Genomic DNA, 21,096 nt, shown 5'->3' with positions numbered 1-21,096 from the left:
CGCAACGGGAGAGGCCACAGCAGTGAGAGGCCCGCGTACCGCAAAAAAAAAAAACAAAAAAACATTGAATTCACTCAAAGTTCTACTTATTTTCTTAACCAGTTTCTCTTCCCTCTCTCTTGACCCTTATAGTACCTGCAGTCTGAACAGATATTTCAGATGCCAGAAAACCATCTCATTTTCCAAGATTAGTTAATATCCCAAGGTGTTTCCTACTTTCAGATTAATTCATAGTAAAATTAGTACCTCTTGGACCAGTAGAGTTCTTAAAAATAACAGTACAATAAAAATAAATATTATGTTTTATGTTTTTTAATTTTCAAAGTATTTCTGCATATAAGAACTCAGCTGGTAAGGAAAACGTGAATAGTAAAAAATACTTACAAACTTGGCCGAGGAGGTAGAATCTTTGGGTTTTATGAAAAATATGTTGTCAGCAGTCCAAACAAAGATAACAAGCAAAAACAAGAGTCTAATACAAGTTCAAATTATTTCAGTTACTCAGAAATTCAGTGACGATTCAGTGACAATTACAGCGTAAAGTTACATGGCAGAAGGGCAATTTTCCCTGCCCTCTCACTCGAATATTCAGATGCTCTTCTGCTGTGGTTTGTAGGTGTATTTCCAGTTATTAAGCAATTAAACTGAACCAGGTAAATAGGAATGGAGAACCCATTTCACTGATAACTCACTGGAAGGTGTTATCTTTCTTCCATTTCCTGTTTTTAATCAACAAGCCATCTCTCACCTATATCACAAGAAATATTTGCTATTTGTTTTTGCTTCTATAAGAAAACATATTCCAGGTTCTACTATGATACATGGTCATTACTTTCTTTGATAGTCCACAAAATTCTATTTATTTGAATTATAGCATTACAAGAATTATAATTGCTTATTTTGCCCTGGGAAAATATATTATCACTTCCAAGAGGGGAGTCAGCAAAGTGATATGTAGTTTGGGCTGGTGGAGAGGAAAGAATATGTGCTTTAAAATCAGAGATTTATTTTATTTTACAAACACTTATATATTGCTCACCATGGGATTCTAAACACTTTATAAACATTAACTTATAACAACCCTATGAAGAAGACTTTATCCCCCAAGGATCATCATTCTCAATCAAATTTCATGAATAAGGATGCTGAGGCTCAAGTGGTTAAACAATTGACCAAAAGTCACATAGCTTAGAAGTGGTAGAATAAGGATTTTAAATCAATCAGTCTCTATTCCCAATATGGGGGAAACATATCCTACCTCAGTAAATTGTAAGGATTCAATGAGATGTTTAAGGGCCACCTCCTCTCCCTATGTTCTGCTTCCTTCCCTAGACAATGAAACATGCTCAGTATTCTTCCTTAAAACAAATGATTTAACAAACAAAAAACAACATTGTCTTACTCCACTTTCTTCTCTAAGATTACCTAATTTCTCTCCTATTCATTGTCAAATGTATTGAAAGGACTACAGCTGATGCCTCTATTTCCTCATCCACCCTTTACTCTCTCACTTACCAGCTCCTCCACTCTGTCTTTGAGTCTTCTCCTCTTCACAAAATCTGTTTCTATTATGGTCACTAATGACTTTCAAATTTCAAGTTCAATGGAGATTTTTAATCATTAGTTGGTCGCAGTCAACACATTTGATCACTCCTTATGCAAATTACTCTTTTCTTTTGGTGCCCTTGATTCAAAACTCAGAGTTCTGTCCTATGCTTCAATTTTCTCATACTACATACTCTGCTGACATGATAATATCCACTACTCTGACTTCAGTTTCCTTGTATGTAGGTTCTTGTGAAATACGCTGGGTTCCAGTGTAGTATCTCTTGCCCTAATGCCCAGCTGCCATCAGCTGGTGACATGTATAGAAAATAAAACCTATGACTTGTTTCCTGATTTGTCAGGCTAATAGTGCTCTAACCTAGTCTGACTAGGGAGACTACTATTTTGCCATGTGATACATTCAGTGGTCTTCAGACACTCACCTGGGTATCCTCTCTTCAGTCTCACAGTATTGTGGATACTGCAGAGGCATAACTGCTCCCTTTCCTCCCCATTTTCTGGGACTATGTCACCCAACTGGATAGACCTTGTTTTGGGGTGCTAAACCAGATCACATCCCAGATATCTGCTTCCTCCTTCTCTAGGCTTAAAGGAAAACTAGAAAGTCCTGCAGAAAACTGCAAGTATGCCTTTGCCCTTTTTCAACTGGTCATGTTACTGCCTAACATACCACCTGGGTGGCCACATGTTACACTGGCATTCCCTCTAAGGGAAACTTGATTTTTTTCCTAATATGTAGGTAAGAAAGTGAGAAACAAACACGGTTGTTCAGAACTCCTGAAAAATTATCTGGTTGTTTCTATTGCTAGAATTATGATGTTGTGGACTGAATAAGAGAGGAGGGGAGGAGTAAAAGGATTGTTTTATCCTCCACTTTCTGTCCTTGCAGAGCCGGCTCCCCTCTAGCAATGGGAATAGCTACTTTCATTTTTAGAATACATTCCTGAACTTACAATTTGTTCTTCCCTTTCCTGTGGCTAAGATATAGATATAGCTGATATAGATTTGTGACAAATACAAGTTCTATAGGTCCTTTAGGGCCTGTGGATGGATAAAAGAAGGTTAAATGAGATAGAGAATTAAACATGTTTCTAACTCTGGGGAAGTGTTCCATGGGGTAATACGGGCCAGTATACTGGCCCATATTTCTCTAGGGGAGAAACTGAAAGGAAACACTGCAAGCGCTCTCTATGACACACAAGGATAACCAAGTAGAGGTTTTATGCATAAATTCACTACATCTCCAAAGACAATTTTAATGACTTCTATTTCAGAAGTTGGAGATATGATATGATATGATTTCTGATTATGCCTTTCTGTGGGATTCTGGAATCTGTGGTAAAGATCACTGAAAGTTTGAAAACGGCATCTCTAAAATAAAATTGAGTAGCCTATGGTCATGTTTATTTGCCAAAGGCATGGCTGATGATATAAAAATATGATCCATCTCAGCTGGCTAGGCAGCATCTTAATAAATGCACTGACTCATGCTGTGATTTCAGTCACCTGAGATGAGTTTTTTTGGATTAAGCCCTTTTCCCCCTGATTCCATCTTATTTTTTGTCTTATCTTTACTACCTTCAGCAAATTTATGTAGACAGCCTGTGCAAATGGTGGAAGGAGGAAAAAGAAACCTCTTTTGCTTTGTAAATTTGCATTTTGACTTGTGTGATATTAAAATTGTTCAGAGGTGGTTAAAATAGGGAAACATTTACCCAGAGGTAAGAACCTGAGTGAAAATGAGAAACAGCTGGGGGTATCCAGCTAAATGGGTTTCTTATAAATATCCACTGGAATTATCTGGGGCAAAAGAAGACAAAGATTTATAAGTGTGATATACCAAAGGGCTCTAGAAATTGCTTAAAACAGATCTTTTCATGCTAAAAGTAGAAAATAGGGAAGTGTTAAGAAGGCAATTATCACCTGTAATCTAAATATCAATTGACTACACACATGGTAACTAATGGACTCAAACTATGAAAGTGAACTAAAGTTTCTGCAAGGAGTGAAAATAGCATACTCACTCATTTATTAAAAAATTATTAAGAATATGATATGTGACAGACACTGGGGTTTCAGTGACAAACTACAAATTGGTGAGACACAAAATAAGCAATGAAATACATGGATAAGCAAAATACCCAAAGCAATGAAATACATGGATAAGCAAAATACCCAAAGGTCATAGTAGGTTCTGTAGGAGAAGTAAGCAGATGTTTTGACAGAAAAAAAGTTCAAAGTGGGGAATCTATTCCAGATAGGATGGTCAAGAAACACCTCTCTCAGGGTGTGACATTTCATCTGAGATCTAAAGAATAAGAAGAGCCATGGGAAAGTGGTCCAGAGAGAGGTGAGAGTGGATATAAGGATCTAAGGCTAGAAAGGCTCCATGTGTTCAAAGAAGACAAAGAACAATGCAACTGAAGAAAAAGCTAGGGGGAGCACAATGGGTAAAAACCCAGACAAGAGTTAAATCATGCAATATAGATCAGGATAAGGAGTTTCAATTTTATTTGAGCACAACAGAAAACCATTAAGAGCTTTTAAGTAGGGAAGTGATGTGATCTGAATGGTTTTTCAAAAATATTTGTTTTGTGGAGAACTTAGAAGGAAGAAATGAGAAAGTCCTCAGACTAATTAGAATACTAACAGTAATACAGGCTAGAGATGATTGGGGCTTGGACTAGAGAGGGGCAGGGGAGGCAAAGAAGAGTGGATTGAATAGACATGTATTTCAGAGGTAGAACTAACAAACTTGAAACTGAGCAAAAACAGTTTACAGAGAAAGACGAATTAAGGATGATTCTTGGCTTGAGCAAGTGATGGTTGCATTGTAAAAACAGACGACAACTTGTGGATAGAGAGGGTAATCAGATGATCTGGGTTTTTTGTTGTTGTTGTTTTTTCAATAGAGGCTTTTATTGCATCTTTAAAATATCACAAGAAGGTCTTAGGAGTCATCGGGCACCTTATCGTTTCCATAGCTAGACAACTCTTAGACTTTATTCATCAGCCTGCTGGACTTTTCCTTTTTCAGAAACACAGACACGATCTCCAAATTTTCTGATATTCTCATTTATAACTGTTCTGGCTTGCTGAGTCAAAATAGCTAAATTTGATACATGTTTAGTGCCATTTCCTTCAAGAATTAACTCATCATTCTGGACTCAAGATAGTGAACAAAGAATGCCTTGTTCTCATGCAAACCCTGCAGATGTAGTTTTCAACCAAGAAATTTCTAATTTCAACAAGAGACCCATTCTACATAATGAGGTTGATGGGCAAGTGGCACAAATCTCATCTTGTAACAGGAGCCCAGTGTGACAGCCTTGATCATGTTCTATGCATGACTATAGATAGTGTGAACAGTAACCACTTCCTTTCTATTTCCCTACTATTTGTCAGTGCTGGGGTCTCTTCACTCCAAGGAGACTGAATTCTACATTGATGTGCCTGAAGTTCCTCCACAGAGTTCCTCTGGGGTCCTAGAAAATAACTGTGCGTCCTTTCAGAGTGATCAACATTTTCTGGAATGTCAAGAGTCTGATGAGAATCATCTTTGTTCTCACAGTAGAGGTAGCAAAAATCCTAAGCAATCTGTTTTGAATGTATTATGTTTGAATTACCCTAGGGGAGACGTCAGAAAGACAGCTGAATATATGTGACTGAAGCTTATAGAAGAGATCTGGACAAAAGATACAAATTTGGGAGTCATCAGCATGGAGGTAAATATTATTTATGGTCATAGGACTAGGTAAGATCAAAAGACCTGAAAGTCTTTTGAGAATAAAATCTGAAACTTAAAACCATTTTTGCTAAAGAAATCATCACAGAGGAGTGACCCACACTAAATTTGGGTTTTGTTGCTTGATTCACCTATGCCTAAAATTTATTCTGTTTAGTTGTACAGGCTTCTTGCATTCAAAGAAACTCCTGTAATTCTATCATTTTATATACTACTTTCAAAGAATAAATTAGCATGTTAAAGATGTTGGTGATTTACATGAAGACTTCGTCAGAATAGTTAAATCTACAAAAGACAAAGAGCTGGCTGATGAAAGTGTTGACAAAGGTAAGGGTTATGTGTTGAATGACAGAAATAGCTTTCACAAAAATGCAGTTCAGAGTGATGACTTGGAATGTTAGAAATAAATGATATTAGTGACAATAAAAGTTACATATTTCTGTTGAAACAATTATTCAGTAGAAGGTTGGGGATACATATCTATGTAATAGTTTATTTTTTATAATTTGGAGGTTAAAAAAAAAAAGGCTAAACTTCAATTAACCACGTGAGGTAGGTACTTAAAATAAAATGTAAATTTAAGCTGCGTGGTAATCAGTTAAAATCAGATAGACCTGAAGTGTAATCCATGCCATCACTTCCCAGCAATGTGTCTTCGGAGTCTTACGATCTATGCCACTTGTCAAATTCTCATAATAACAGTCTAGAACATAAAGAGCTTTCCTCAAACATTGTTTGAAGGGATTTTTCCATGTTACTAAGCATATTACAAAATTATTTTAATAGTTGCACAAGGGCCCATTTACTGAAAGTTCTAAGCCATCATTTATCTATTATCCTTTTGTTGGATATTTAGAATATTTTTCATTTTACATTATTATCATAACTTTTTATTTGTTTTGAATCTCAGCCCTTGGTATTCTGTAGAAGCTCTGCTATATACCCCCCACCCCCACCAAGTCTATTCACTTGACCCTCTCTTAAGGATGTTTAGATAGCCTCTACTCCTTCACTCTCCTCTCATACCTCCAAGACCTCTTCTCTATTTTTCCCCTCAGCTTGCTGATCTTGCTTCCTAGGCTAAAAAAAGAAAAGAGAAAAAGAAGCAAACAGAAGAAAACATTCCAAGCTGCTACAATCAAGTCACCTATTTGTATCTGTGCCTATACATTCTGTCTTCCCTTCTGTTACTTTGAATGAACAGCCTGTGTTTTCACTGAAGGACATTTCTTCCACTTGTACACCTGCTCAAACACATTGCTCCAGGAATTTTTGTCTTGGACATTATAACTTTCGCTCTTGACTAAATTATTCCAAGAGCATACAAGCATTCTGCTATTTCTCCCATCTTAAAAAAAAAGAATCAGAAAAAAAAAATTCTCAATACCACGTCCTTTTTCTACCTTATCTGCTCTCCTTTAGAGGAAAACATCTACAAGTTTTCTTTATAAGCTGTCTTCAGTTCCTTTCTTTCCATTCTCTTGAATCCTGTCCAATTAGCATTTCACCCCATATGCCATCAAAACTTCCCTCAAGGTTATCACTACCTCCATATTTTAAGCCAATAATAAATGCTCCATCCTCATCTTATCTAAAAGACCAGCAGTACTAATAAGGCTGAGGATGGTCTCCTTAATATACTCTCTTCACGCAGCATCCAGGTTTTCACGCACTCTTCTTTCTCTCCCAATTTTTATAGCTGCTCCTTCTCATTCAGTTTTGCTGAGTTTACAGTATCTCATGACCTCCAAACACTGGAAAAGCTCGAGCCTCAGTTCTACTCTTAAAACCTCTTGATTTTATACCATTACTGCCCTGTGATCTCATCCATGAATTTTTTATGCTGAAAACTTTCAAATTTATATCACCAGCTCAGACCCGTCTGAACTCTACGCTTAGATGTACAACTTTCTAGTTAGATACACCTGTTGGATGTAAGAATTTCAAAGACTAAATTCATGATCCATACCTCCAAACCTGCCCTTCCCACAATCTTTCTAAAAATCAATCTTCTTAAAGTCAATCAGTATATCAATACTCTGGTCTTTCCCATTTCTCAGGCCAAAAAAAAAAGTCATTCATGATTTGATTATTCTTTTTGCCTCTTATACTTTTCCTCTGTCAGCACATTCTTTCCTTTCTACCTTCAAAATGCAGGCAGTGTCTGAACATTTTTCATTATTTCCATTACTCCTATCCTAATACAAGCTATCACTATCACTCACTCAGATTACCATAATAACCTTCTGGTTCAGGAGTGTGCACTTTTACCCACAAGGATCAGCTAGTGAGTGTTTTAGTTACTGCAGGCCATAAGGTCCTGTTGCAGCTACTTACCTCTGCCACAATGTGAAAACAGCCATCTACAGTATGCAATTTAATGAATGTAGCTGTGTTCCAATAAAACTATTTACTAAAACAGGAAGCCGGCCGGATGTGATCTATGGGCTGTAGTTTTCCAACACCTATTTTAATGTGTCCCTCTGACTCATCTTTCTTTCCTCATATCTATTCTCAACACAAGGGCCACAGTGATCCCTTGGAAATGAACATCAAAGCACATGATACATCTACTCAAAACTGCTTGTGCTCCCCATTTCACTCACAGGCAAAGCCAAAATTCTTAGTATGGCAGACAAATTTCTAAACAATGTTTCCTCAATTTTGCTCCCTGTGATCCAGCCACATTGATCTTTCTGCTGGTCCTTGAACTTGCCACATGCATGAGGGCATCTGTCCTTTCTATGTCCTGTCTGAGAACCCATGGAACTGCAAAGCTCACTTTCCACCTTCCTTAGGTCCCTGATCCAATGTCACATTTTCAAGGAAGCCTTTCCTCCCTAAGAAATTACCATCACCCTCCTCCCAACATGCCCCATTCTCTTTTCCTGCTTTATTCTTTTTCCACCATTACCAGCTGGTATACTAAAAAGTTTAATTTTTATTTGTTTGTTCCCTCCTCAGAATACGTCCCATTACAATATTGGGATATACTTGAGGATGTTTGTTTTAATGGTTTTCTATTTTATCCCCAGAATCTAGAACAGTTTCTGGTATATAATTTGGGACCAATAAATAAATATTTGTTGAATGAAGCACCGTAAATGAACATGGGGAGGGCAAGAGAGAGTTCCTGGCCTAGATGTACCGAAGAGAAATGACTGCATCACATGGTAGAAGTTATTTAAAACTTCAAATGTAATATGCCAAGGTTTATCTCTAAATTTTTTTACAGGTTTTGATGCCCTTTTTTCCCCTCTGTCTCTGTGATGCTTAATGTTTTGTGTCAATTTGATTGAACTAAGGGATGCACTGATAGCTGGTAAAACATTATTTCTGGATGTTTCAATGAGGGAGTTTCTAGAAGAGATTAGCATTTGAATTGAACTGAACAAAGCAGAGTCCCTCCCCAATGTGGAAAGGCATCAGCCAATCCCATTGGAGGTCCATACAGGGCAAAAATGTGGAGGAAGGGTGAACTTCCTCTCTCTCTCTGGTTGATCTGAGACATCCATCTTCTCTTGCCCTCCTGATTCTCAGACTTTCTGACTCAGACCAGTACTTATACCATTAGTCTCCCAATTCTAAGGCTTTCAGACTCAGACTGAATTCTACCACTGCCTTTCCTGGGTCTCCCGTTTGCAGACAGCACATCCTGGGACCTCTTGGCCTCCTTAACTATGTGATCCAATTCCTATAATAAATCTCCTTTTATCTCTATCTACTTCTATATCTATATTTACTATTGGCTCTGTTTCTCTGAGGAACTTTGACTAATACAGTCTCCAAAATGAAAATGACTGTTTATTTAACGTGCTTTCAGTATTACCCAACTGAACTACATGTACACAGTCATATGTATACTATTTCTAGTTTACATGCTAATCTCATATTTTTCTCCTGTTATGCCCACAAATGAAACAGATAGCTCCAATATTTTACTTAGGAGCAAAGAACTTCAGAGACTACTTTAAAGCATTCTTTGTATTATAGTACTTGCCCTTCTAAACTCTAATCATTATTTTCATTGTTGACAACTCCCATTAGATCAGCAGGCTGTTGAGTATATCTAACTAATTTAACTAGTAATTTAGTAACTAACTTAACTGGTAAGACCCAAGATCTCCCAATTTCAGGGGTGAGAAAAGCACAGAATGAATGAATGAATAAACAGATGAATCAATGTTTAGCAGTACTGGCATCAGGGCTTGGGCTCTCTTACTTCTAGTATGGTCTTCTCTCCACTACAGCATGCTTCTTTTACAGTGACTTCATAAACACTTGTTAAGAGGTAGAAAGTCCCCTGAACTTCGAGTTCTAAAAACAATGACAAAAACCCAAAAGCCCTACACACCCAACTGTCATTCTAACTAGACAACAGATAATTCATGAAATGAAAAGACTAATAAAAGCAAACCACAGAATTGGTTTCACAAGGCTATTCTGAAAACAAATGCAGCAATAAATTAGTCAGTGGCTGGGTTTGAAAAGAGAACCTGGACAGAATAAAGAAGGGCTGCTCAACAGATGAATGGATAAAGAAGATGTGGCACATATATACAATGGAATATTACTTGGCCATAAAAAGAAGCGAAATTGAGTTATTTGTAATGAGGTGGATGGACCTAGAATCTGTCATACAGAGTAAGTCAGAAAGAGAAAAACAAATACCATATGCTAACACATTTATATGGAATCTAACAAATGAGGTGGATGGACCTAGAATCTGTCATACAGAGTAAGTCAGAAAGAGAAAAACAAATACCATATGCTAACACATTTATATGGAATCTAAAAAAAAATAAAAATGGTTCTTAAGAACATAGGGGCAGGACAAGAATAAAGACACAGACATAGAGAATGGACTTAAGGACACAGGGAGGGGGAAGGGTAAACTGGGACGAAGTGAGAGGGTGGCATTGAACAAATGTAAAATAGATAACTAGTGGGAAGCAGCCACTTAGCACAGGGAGATCAGCTCAGTGCTTTGTGACCACCTAGAGGGGTGGCATAGGGAGGGTGGGAGGGAGACACAAGAGGGAAGGGATATGGGGATATAAGTATACGTATAGCTGATTCACCTTGTTATACAGCAGAAACTAACACAACAATGTAAAGCAATTATACTCCAATAAAGATGTTAAAAAAAAAAAAAAAAGAAGGGCTGGTAGATAAATCCCTTCCATAATTCTGTAACAGTAATTCTTAAATGTATTTTAGTTTTGGTTTCTGAACCCCTGCCATCAGTATCCCACAGGATGCTTGTTAAGAATTCAGAGTTTGTGATCCCCCAACCCAATCTCCGAATTTCTGGAGAGCTAATCCTGGAATCTGAATTTTAACTACCCCTCAGATTCTTACATACTCTTTAGATTTACAGTCAGAGCCTTGCTACTCAATGTGCTCTGGAACCAGCCGCAAGGACACCACTGCGGAAGGTGCTAGTGAGGATGCATATTCTCAGGCCTCTCCTCAATCCTACCAATCAAAGTCTTCATTTTAACAAGATCCTTGGGTGATATGAATGCAAATTAAAATTTAAGAAGCACTACTCTTGAGAGCATCTTTCCATAAGCAATGAAACATAAAGGAACTATTATTTCCCCTATTAGCTAGTCTTTCTTTACACTTTCCCTTAATCACTCTCCAATGTTACTTTAGAGCCCTACATGGAAACTAGACCATTAATTTACATAAGATAGAATTATGTAATACAAAAAAACAGAATGGTCGAAGAGGAAAGGACCTTAGAGAGCACCTCTTTGAACTCCTTCATTTTACAGATGCAGAGAAGTCATGCGCAGAGAGGTCATCTGGGCTCATGAAGATAACTGATGGTTAAGCCAAGAAAATATTTCAGGCCCCCTGATTCTGATTTCCTGGCTAATTATATGCTGCTTCCTTCCAGAAGAATTTTACTCATAATTGGGATTTTACTAAAAATTTGGCCTTTAACTTATACAATTTTTTTCAAGGAGAAGTCAAATAGTTAGCAAGTAAGAAATCCACTGTTAGTCAAATGTGACATCACCAGTCATCCTAAAAAGGGGACTAATTTTAAAAAAAGGACTAGGCTCCTCTATAATCAGGAAGATTATTTTTTAATCTAATTCATTTTTCAGAATAATTACTCAAAATGAATCACTGTCAGTTTATAATAATAATCAGAGAGGAGTTAGAAAATATTGGTGATATTGCAGGGTTCAATTTCTTCCCAAGTTAAGAAGATCAAATCAATCCAACAACTGGGAATTGCATTACAGCTATTTCTAAATGGAGTTTAGCTGCATCATTTTACATTCCAGGTCCTTTGGTCTCCAATGTTCAATTTTCTTGTGTGAAAAATATATGCACAGTGGATATAAGATGGTATTTTGGAACTAATTACAGCCTCTTTCAGCTTCCTAAAGGAGGCTTTCTTAGCACAAGCAAATGCCTTCCTTTATTTCTTTCTTTGCTTTTTGTCTAGTCAAAAAGGAATGACAAACAACTCAGTCCTGAATGATTCTCTTTTGAGTTGTGAAAGGGACAAATAAGAAAGGAATGTGCCAGTAAAGCAATAATACAGTGAATTTACATATTAATGATGATCCACTCACACAGGATTTGTTTCTCAAATAAACAACCTAAGCTATTCTGCCTCTCCTAACGTGTGAAATCATTTAGCATAGTGCCTAACACAGGGGTTCTAAATAAATATTACTGTGTTTTTTATAAACCCCAAACCATAACATAAGCATTTCCCCCAAGTATTAAAGCAGATTTTTAAGGTCCAGTTAACTCTTTCAGAAGAGAGAACATTACATAACTCAAAATGTAACTGTTTGTACTTAGAAACTGTGAAATAATGTCGCTCAGGACGCAAACAGTTTTAACAGAGGAACCCAATTGAGTGGATTCAGAGCGTGTGCTGGGGGAAAAAAACTGTGCTGACTCATGGTCCATCTGATATTGTTTTTCTGACCAAATGTTTCATTATATAAGAATTTCTTCTTTGATATGGCCACTTGCTGTTAAAACTGCTCACCGTGACCTCAAATGTCACAAGAAGCAATGCAAGCACATTGGGTTACTATTTGTGAGACAGACAGATGACTCAGTCTAAAATGGTTTTAGAGGAATTGATCTTGAGATAGGATTAGATAGCCATTTGTTAATTTTTTTAGCCTAAGCCTCAGTTTCTTCTCTAAATTGAGGATACAAATATCTACTTTAGAAGGTTTTTATGGAAAGGATTAATGTAATGCTGTAGGAAAGGTTTATATCAACTGCCTGACCTAAGTTAGACACTCAATATTACTGATTTCCTTCTCCCTTTATACATGCCAGTCTGGTGACTTCTTGTCTATGTTTGTAAAAACAGTAAAAACTATAGAAGTTGGCAACCTCTGTTCAATCCAAGCCAACTTACACATCCAAGAGTAGACCAGCCCTATAATGGGCAGACTGCCACAAAGGACAGTCAGCAATCAGGAGGATAGTACCCCCTTGATTATGTCTAGCTCTATGTATGCAAATATATTTGGAATTCAGTCAAAACAACTGACACAAGAACTTTGAAGTTAAGAGTCTTAATTTCAAAGAGTAAATGAATACCACAGCTTCTATCTTGCCCAGCAATTTTTCACATGAAAGCAATAGCTAATTACTTTCTCAGTAGAAAATATCAGACTTTGGAAATGCAAACTACTTGTAATTTTTCAGTGGTCACCAACAGTCTCAAGTAAAACCTAGTAAAAGCAGATAAACAAAAGGAAATCCTCCACGACTGAATTTCGCCATCTTTCTATTTTATACACATGTATTTCACTGAATTGAGCTAAGAGGATACTGTATTCAATTGACGGTTTTAGTCAATTCAGGCTTCACAACAATGATTCAAAGGTTCATAATGGCAAACTCTGTAGCCTACCAACCCAGTGAAATATTGAAATCTTTGGGAGTATGTTCTCAGGCTGTGTAAGCACCATGAATTTAATTCAATAAAACTTTTTTTTTGCTAGATTTTTCTCTGCTAATAAAAGAGCTTCAACAGGAGACACTTGATGTTTTAACATACCACAAAAATCAAAGTATATGTTGTAGAATTAAGGACTGGATTCTTAAGAAACACAGCAATAGTTAAGCCACTGCATGAATGCAGTATGCATGATATCTATACCACATTGGACAGTCAGAAGCTTGAAAAATTAGCTACATTGTAAATAGTAGTTTGTACTGTGAAAATGATCTAATTAATACTAAGAGGATAAAAAAATATATTATCATGAAAGAGAAAATCTTGGGAAGATGGGAATTGTGTCAGTTTGCTAGGGCTGTCATGACAAAATACCACAGACCGGGTGGCTTAAACAACAGAAATTTATTTCTCACAGTTTTGGAGACTGAAGTCCAAGATCAATGTGTCAGCAGATTTGGCTTCTCCTGAGACCTCTTTTCTTGGTTTACAGATGGCAGACCTCTTGGTGTGTCCTCACACAGCCTTTCTCTATATGTGTGCATCCCTGGTTCTCTTTCTCCTCTTATAAAGGATATCAATCATGTTGGATTAGGACTCTACTGGTCTTATTTTAACTTAATCACCTTTGAAGGTCCTATATCCACATATAGTCACATGAATTAAGATCACCCAAACAACCTCATTTAATTTAATTACCACTTCAAAGGCCCTATTGCTGAATATACTTACATTCTGTGGTATTGAGGGTTAGAATTTCAATATAAGAATTTGGTTGGCGTGGGAAGGGGATGGGGATAAGGGACACGGTTCAGTCCATAATAGAAATATATCTGCATGTGGCCAGGTCCTGATTCCTGCTGTGAATTTTCTACTATTAAACTGATTTCCTTTTATGAAACAGTGAATTAGGAAATTCTTGCATGTTTTGTTACATATCTTTCTTACTATCACTCTTGTAGGTCTTTAGGTTAGCTACTGACAGGACACAGATGGTATATTTTGTCAGACCTTTTTACTATGACTAAGAGTTTTGTAAAAATCCTTTACTTGGAATGAAGTTAATACCTGAGCATAAAACTAAACAACACATTTGGCATCTAAGCTTCCTTCAAAATTCTCATTGGAACAAACTGCCAGGTTCAAACAATACAGTAACTTTCTTTTTTCCCCAAGTCAAAGGAAAGAATTAGAAGTGTTGTTAGAGAAAATGTAATTGTCAGTGTTATGTATATATAGACTTTGGAGGATTCTCAGAAAGAACCTTTGGTTGGTATTTCTGTATAGATTTAACTTCTAATAAATTGCAAGTCATACTGTGAAATGTGAAACTAATGTAGAGAACAGTAAATTCATTCAATCCTCCATAATTCTGGAGCCCTAAAAGGTGAATTTCTCTAATTTATTTTGCTACAAAGTAAAGAATAAGCTTTAACAAACTTTTTCAGTATTTGTTTCCTTTGGAGAAAAAGTAATTTGGATGTTAGATATAACAGAAACTATTTAAAATATTTGCATTATCTTGGCTGAGCAGAGCCGTAAGCCTAGTTTCATAGGAACTGATGGTATTTCTCTAATCTTCTGTCTGATGCACTAGTTTCAGCCTGACACTATGTCTACGACTTCCTCCTATAGCCTATTAGGATGGTACAAGACACCATATGCCCTTCTGGGTTTCCCTTCATACAAATCTGGGTTCTATCCTCTCAAAGACAAGAAGGGGGTTTCTTTGCCTTTCCCAAGACATGCTGAAAAACGTTTACTTTAATACTGCTGTGTTTTACCACATATTTCATTTTCATTTCATCTCTATTTCATTATTTTCCTAACTAGTAACAGTATTTTTTACTAAAAAAATTAATACGATAAAATGTTTCATTCTGAGACACTGAGTAACAGTAGAGATCAAGGTTAGAAGGTTTATAGAATGATCACAAATATTTCAAGACAGATAATTCATGCTGAGCATAACTCTGTAAACATCCAAATTTTTTTTGGCCGGGGATCAGGGTAGGGAGAATCATCTTATTCTCTTATTTGTAAGTGGTCATTTAGTTGTAAGCAATAAAAACCAACCCTCCCTCCCCAAAAAAGAAAATATTTTAGGATTCTTAGTTCACAGAATTGAAGTTTAACATTCAGTTATAAGAAGAACAGAAATCATCAGAGCAGCTCTAGGGAGTTTTATCTCTTATAAATTGAGATACACAGAGACTGGAAATGCTACTAAAATAGGAATTTGCTAGAGATTACCAGATAATAAAGATACTGCAAAGATTTATGGCAAAAGAATGAGAAAACAAACATCCCTTAACTAAAATGCTATAAAATAATCCATTGTTTAGATCACTGGAAGCAAAAGATGGAAGATAAAGAGAAAAGATTTATCCCATAGAAATAGTCCTAAAATAAGCATGGATCACCAAGATGGCACAAAGTTCTAAGATATTCTTCTAACTTTGAAATCATACTGAATGGAAAGAAAGCTTTGGAAAAGGAGGTGGCTAAAATGGACTAACCCAGAGCTTTATCAGCATCTTAAAGGATATCCTTTTATAAAAAAAGAAACCACACAATAAAACATGACAAAATACAAGAAACAACATGGCTCTCAACTTGGTTTATGCCATTAAGATCCTATACATTATTCTTTATAAAGCAAAAGATGTTTTACCCAACCAACACTAATCTAGTCATGTAGGAACACTGACATTAGCCAAGTATTCAAGTCCACCTACAAACTTTTACCTAATTTATTATATTTAATATTTATACAATATTGTCTAACTCTATATCATATAAAAGTATATATTTATTTAAAAAATATTATATAGATATATTTTATTTACAAGAAAAAGTACATAAAGTGTGACTCTGGGGAAAAATATAGAAAGGTAGAATAAATGGGCCAAAATAATTTAAAAATATAATTGAAGAACATTTCTGAAACTAGAGTTGAAATTGAATACTTAAAAGATAAAGCAAATTATATACAAATATGTTTTTATATGTTTTCTTTAGCCTCTTCCATAATACTCAACTTTAGAATATAGGAGAGTAATATCTAAAAAAAATATGAAAGGATGGTGGCACATCCTTTATGTATAGGCAATTTGTCTTTCAAACATACAATAACAGGCATTCTTTAGCAAGCTTGACACTGGGAATATAGCATATATGAAAATTATATTTGATGGTAAGCTAAAAGATTAATCAGATTGAAGAATCTTAGAATGGAGATGTTGTGATGAACAGATTTTAGAACTATAAAGCTAATACTAAATAAAGGAGAGAATTAAGGTTTCATAACTGTAAATAAGCAGTAGGTACCTTGACAATATAAAAATAAAAGTATAATGAAACAATATACTATAGAGATGGAGGAGAAAGAAATAAGTGAGATAATGTCCTTACAATTTTTGTCAAGAATTCAATACAGACTAAAACTGAAATATTAAGAGAAACACAATAATGAATTCATAACCTTAAGTGTCTTCATAATATTCTTTTACAAGTTGAGAAATTTCTTTAGATACTTACGTCATTTATTACAGAGAAATATTTATCAGAAATTAAGCAATTCCCTCAGTTTCATCTTATTTTCTTTTTGCAAGTACATTTACTTAATGGTTTATATAAAATCAGGAATAATGAAATCCCAGGTTTTAAAATTAGTTCTATTTATATGCTTTTATATTTTCACAGAGATAAGTCTGGAACAATGTTACCCAGTTGTTAACAAATGATTATATCTCAAATACTTTGTTTTCTTTATTTTTCTTTATCCAATGCATGTTTTGGACTGCTTTTATACAATAGTTGCATATAATCTTAACAGAAAAGTCACCATTCTTTCCAAAAAGTGTACTTCATATGATAGCATATATAGAGTATTTAAAATATCAACTCTTAAAATTATTAATTGGAGGGACTCATAGTATCTATCTTAGAGGTCACATGAAGATTTATTGTAAAAATTTAGAACAGTCCCTAGCACATAGTAAGCATGCAATATGCATTAGCTACTCCTTCAGCTAACCACATCTATGCTAGTAGAGCTATTATTTTTACTTAAGTGAGAATCTGATAAATTATAACTTGCAAATACTACTCGTATTTTTTTTCTCTTGAAAAATAGAACTAACAACTACTAAGCATTATTATGGGGGTTAAAAAAATCATTACTTAAAGGCAGATGCTGGGTAGTTGTCTAGGCTAACTCTCTAAGTGATTCACTCTTTCATACCACCTCACTGTACCCATTTATAATTAAATACCTGCTGTGACTAAAGTATTCTGTGAGGTACTCTAGACACAGTAGTGAACAAGATAGATTGCAGGTAGGCATTCATTTCTCATCAATAGTAAAAATTCTGTATGGTAAATCTTATAATATAAAATTTCTAATATCCTGATTAGCATAGTCAATATATTTCAGTGTTGACTATGAAAGAATTCAAACGTTTAAACTACATTGTTATTAAGCTTATTTGCATCCATGTATAAATTAATTCTGATATATTCAGTCATAATTTTTTGAAAGCATCAATAAGCTTTTAATATTTAACACTGATTCAAATGAGGTTTTGACTTACATCCTCATATGTTCCATATCATTTCTTTCAGAAGACTATGAGGCTATTGTAAAGAAAAATGAGTTGTAAGGTCAAGAGATCCCCATTTCTCAACAACCAATGACTTCCCAGTAGAAACCACTGCATGTTCTTACTACAACTTACTTTTTGACAAATTCTCTTAGTGTTTCATAAATTAATAAATTATTTTAATTAAGGCAATGCATTTTTTAATAAAAGGGCTTTACAATATACTGGCTCTGAAAATAATAAATTACCAAATATATAATGTCAAACAAAAAATTCCAATAATGGACACATTCCCTAGAAGTTATCTCTGTTTAATAGTGAGTACAAACCACTATCTAATACAGTCGTTAAGGGCCAAATTTTAAATTAGCTTAAAAATAGGGAATTTTTTAGATAAAATGTTGAATACTTAAGCTAAATATTTGCAAATCCTCACACTTATAGTAAGAAAATTATGTTTTAGATGTTTAAGTCTTAAATATTTAATAATAGTAATTTGCCAGCTTGATACATGATTCACATAAATACTTTATTACTAGCAGTTTAGAGAAATGATGTTACTTTTGTAATTACAATTCACTTCTTTATCTTTTGATAGTGAGTTTTATTGAGTATGCTTGAAAATGTAAAATTCATAGACTAATTCTGAAATGTTATTCCAATAAAGTAAGTTCACTCTTGAGAGGAATTTTATCAGAATGATAAAGTGGTTTTAGTCAAGATGTGAATCCAAGTCATTATGGGAAAGTGATAGTCTCCTTGGTTAGCAAGGAAGGTGCTGGAATTGGGTAAACAAATAAAAACTAAAATGTTAAGTGAACAGAGAATCAGGAGCATGAAAAGCCTACAGTAGAATGTCTTGTCACACCAGCTAGGTAAGAATTATAAAAACTAAACCAGGAATAAGATTGCTAAAGAGAAGTCTGAACAAAATGTTCCAGCTGAGAAAAAGATGCAGCAACTAGAAAGGAAAGCAGGCAGTAGAAATTGCCTCTGAAGCAACTTCACTGCCTCCAGAAGGAAATGTTTTCATGGGTGTGGCTTTTTTTTTACCAAAAGCATAATGTTCAGACTGGAAGAGGCTTGGCACTCTCAAATGCCTCTGCTGAGAAAACAAATAGGTAAAATTTTTCTAAATATCAAATTCATAGCACATAAAAAATTTTCAAGCAAACATGCCAATATCATATGATCACCACAGATGTAATATTTACGATTTAATATGAATATGCAAAAAAGATTTTCCTCCAACAGTATTTTCTGAGAGAAGTGATCAGAGATTATATTAATAGAAAACCTAAATAGTCAACAAAATGCAGTTGGCTAAATTAATTATGATAATGCTATGTAATCATAAAAACTCTTTTGAAAAACTCCAGTAAATTGATATATATAGGGATATAGATGGCTGTCATGTATGGTGAAAAATGCAAATTGCACAACTATATGTATAATGTGAATACATTATATATTCATATAATTATACATATACAGTTATACACATGTGCTTGCATATATTTGTATGCATAAATTATAGATTTTGTGTATAGATACATGTTTAGAATAGAATAAACAGGTAGATATTATCCATATGAGAGATTGTTTTTTTGCATAATCAGTTTCTGTCTCAGTCAAGGTTGAGACAAGATCCAAGTTTTAACTTTCCCCTCCAAATCATATTTATTTCATAAAGCTTCAGATAACTTTTTACTCAAGATACTGTAGACAAAAAGAAGGGAAAACGTTATGTGGAGCATAGAAAAATAATTTAATAACCCTCATGGGACATTTCTGTTCTCTTGCCAAATTCTCTTGTCATTTGTATTCTCTCCCTCATCCTCATCTTCAATTCAGCTCTCTCTCTCTTTCCTTCATATTTCCTCCCTTTCTCTCTCTCTCTCTCTCTCTCTCTCTCTCTCTCTCTCTCTCTCTCTCACACACACACACACACACACACACACACACACACACACACACACACACACTTTCCTCCCAAGGCTCCTTACTCATCCCCTCATATTAGTCTCTAAATCATTATTTTTTAAGCAGTTTTGCTTTTTTGCATTCTCTCATTTCTAGCAACAATGGATATAAAGAGTTCCTATTTCATAAATGGTATCTCCCTGGGAAAAAACAAAATTGCAATATAGCCTTTTGTGTATGAATACACATATGTTTTAAAAAATTACTGCATGGTATTCACCAAGCTGTTGATAATAGTTATAGTAAATTTCAGGGAGTTAGGTTGAGAACAGTTAGACTCACAATCTGTATATTCATACACGCCTGGCTTGTTTAAATACTTTGCAATAAAAATAAACTATTGTGTATATTTTATGTAAAATAAATATTTCGTTCCAATGTTTTCACTCATCTGTGTTATTCTTACAAGCTCCTATCTTGTCTTCTACCTCTAATCTTACCTCTTTCAATATACTGTTAATAGTGCAACCAGCATGATTATTTTTAAATGCAAAATTTATACTATTGCTCATGTTATACTCCTAAATGAATTGGTTTGATCTTAGGATAAAGGTCAGCTTTCTTAACAGAACTTATAGGCTTCTTATGAACTATCGTTACCTTTTCCCACTTTAACCTCATCTATTGTCATTCTTTTGCCGTATTTTTCTCTTTAGGTCTTTTAAAGGTCAATCCTTTCTTCTATGATATTTAATAATTTTTTTCATTGCTAAAATTTCTCTTTCCCTTTTCTTCCAAATCCCCCTATTCCCCACCTAACTCCGATTCAGTCTTCAGGATTTTACTTAAATGCCCTTTCTTTTATTAATTCTTCCCTGAATTCACACGTCCCAGTAAGTGCTCCTCGTATATATTCTTACAGCACAATGAATCTTTGCTCTTAACACACTTGTAACACAATACTTTTTAAAACTTTTGTATATTCTTCATTAGATACTAAGTTCCCTGAGAAAAGCCACTCTATGCACTTTATTCAATGCTATATCCCAAATGCTTGGCATGCAGGAAGTGTTAAAACATATGTTTCAATAATAATCATTAAACCATTTGGTAAGTGAACTGAACGTCTATTCACTATTCATGTAATAAATAATATATCAGACTTGCTCTATCAGCCAAAATGGGATAGCTTGTATCAGACTAACCTTCCCATCAAAAGCAAAGGTAAACTTTGAAAAATACAAAAAAAAAAAAAAAAAAATCCTTTCAAAGCACAGAAGAGCAACTAAGATGCTCAGGAT

General features: G+C 34.9%; 1 pseudogene; it reads right to left on the bottom strand.

Moving 5' to 3' along the window:
- Positions 1–4,568: 4,568 nt before the first annotated feature.
- Positions 4,569–10,809, bottom strand: LOC102979186 (60S ribosomal protein L9-like; annotated as a pseudogene).
- Positions 10,810–21,096: the final 10,287 nt, after the last annotated feature.

This window comes from Physeter macrocephalus, chromosome 5 (assembly GCF_002837175.3).
Source record: "Physeter macrocephalus isolate SW-GA chromosome 5, ASM283717v5, whole genome shotgun sequence".
NCBI lineage: Eukaryota > Metazoa > Chordata > Mammalia > Artiodactyla > Physeteridae > Physeter > Physeter macrocephalus.
Note: the sequence above shows the minus strand (reverse complement) of the source record. Positions and strands in the feature narration are given on the sequence as shown.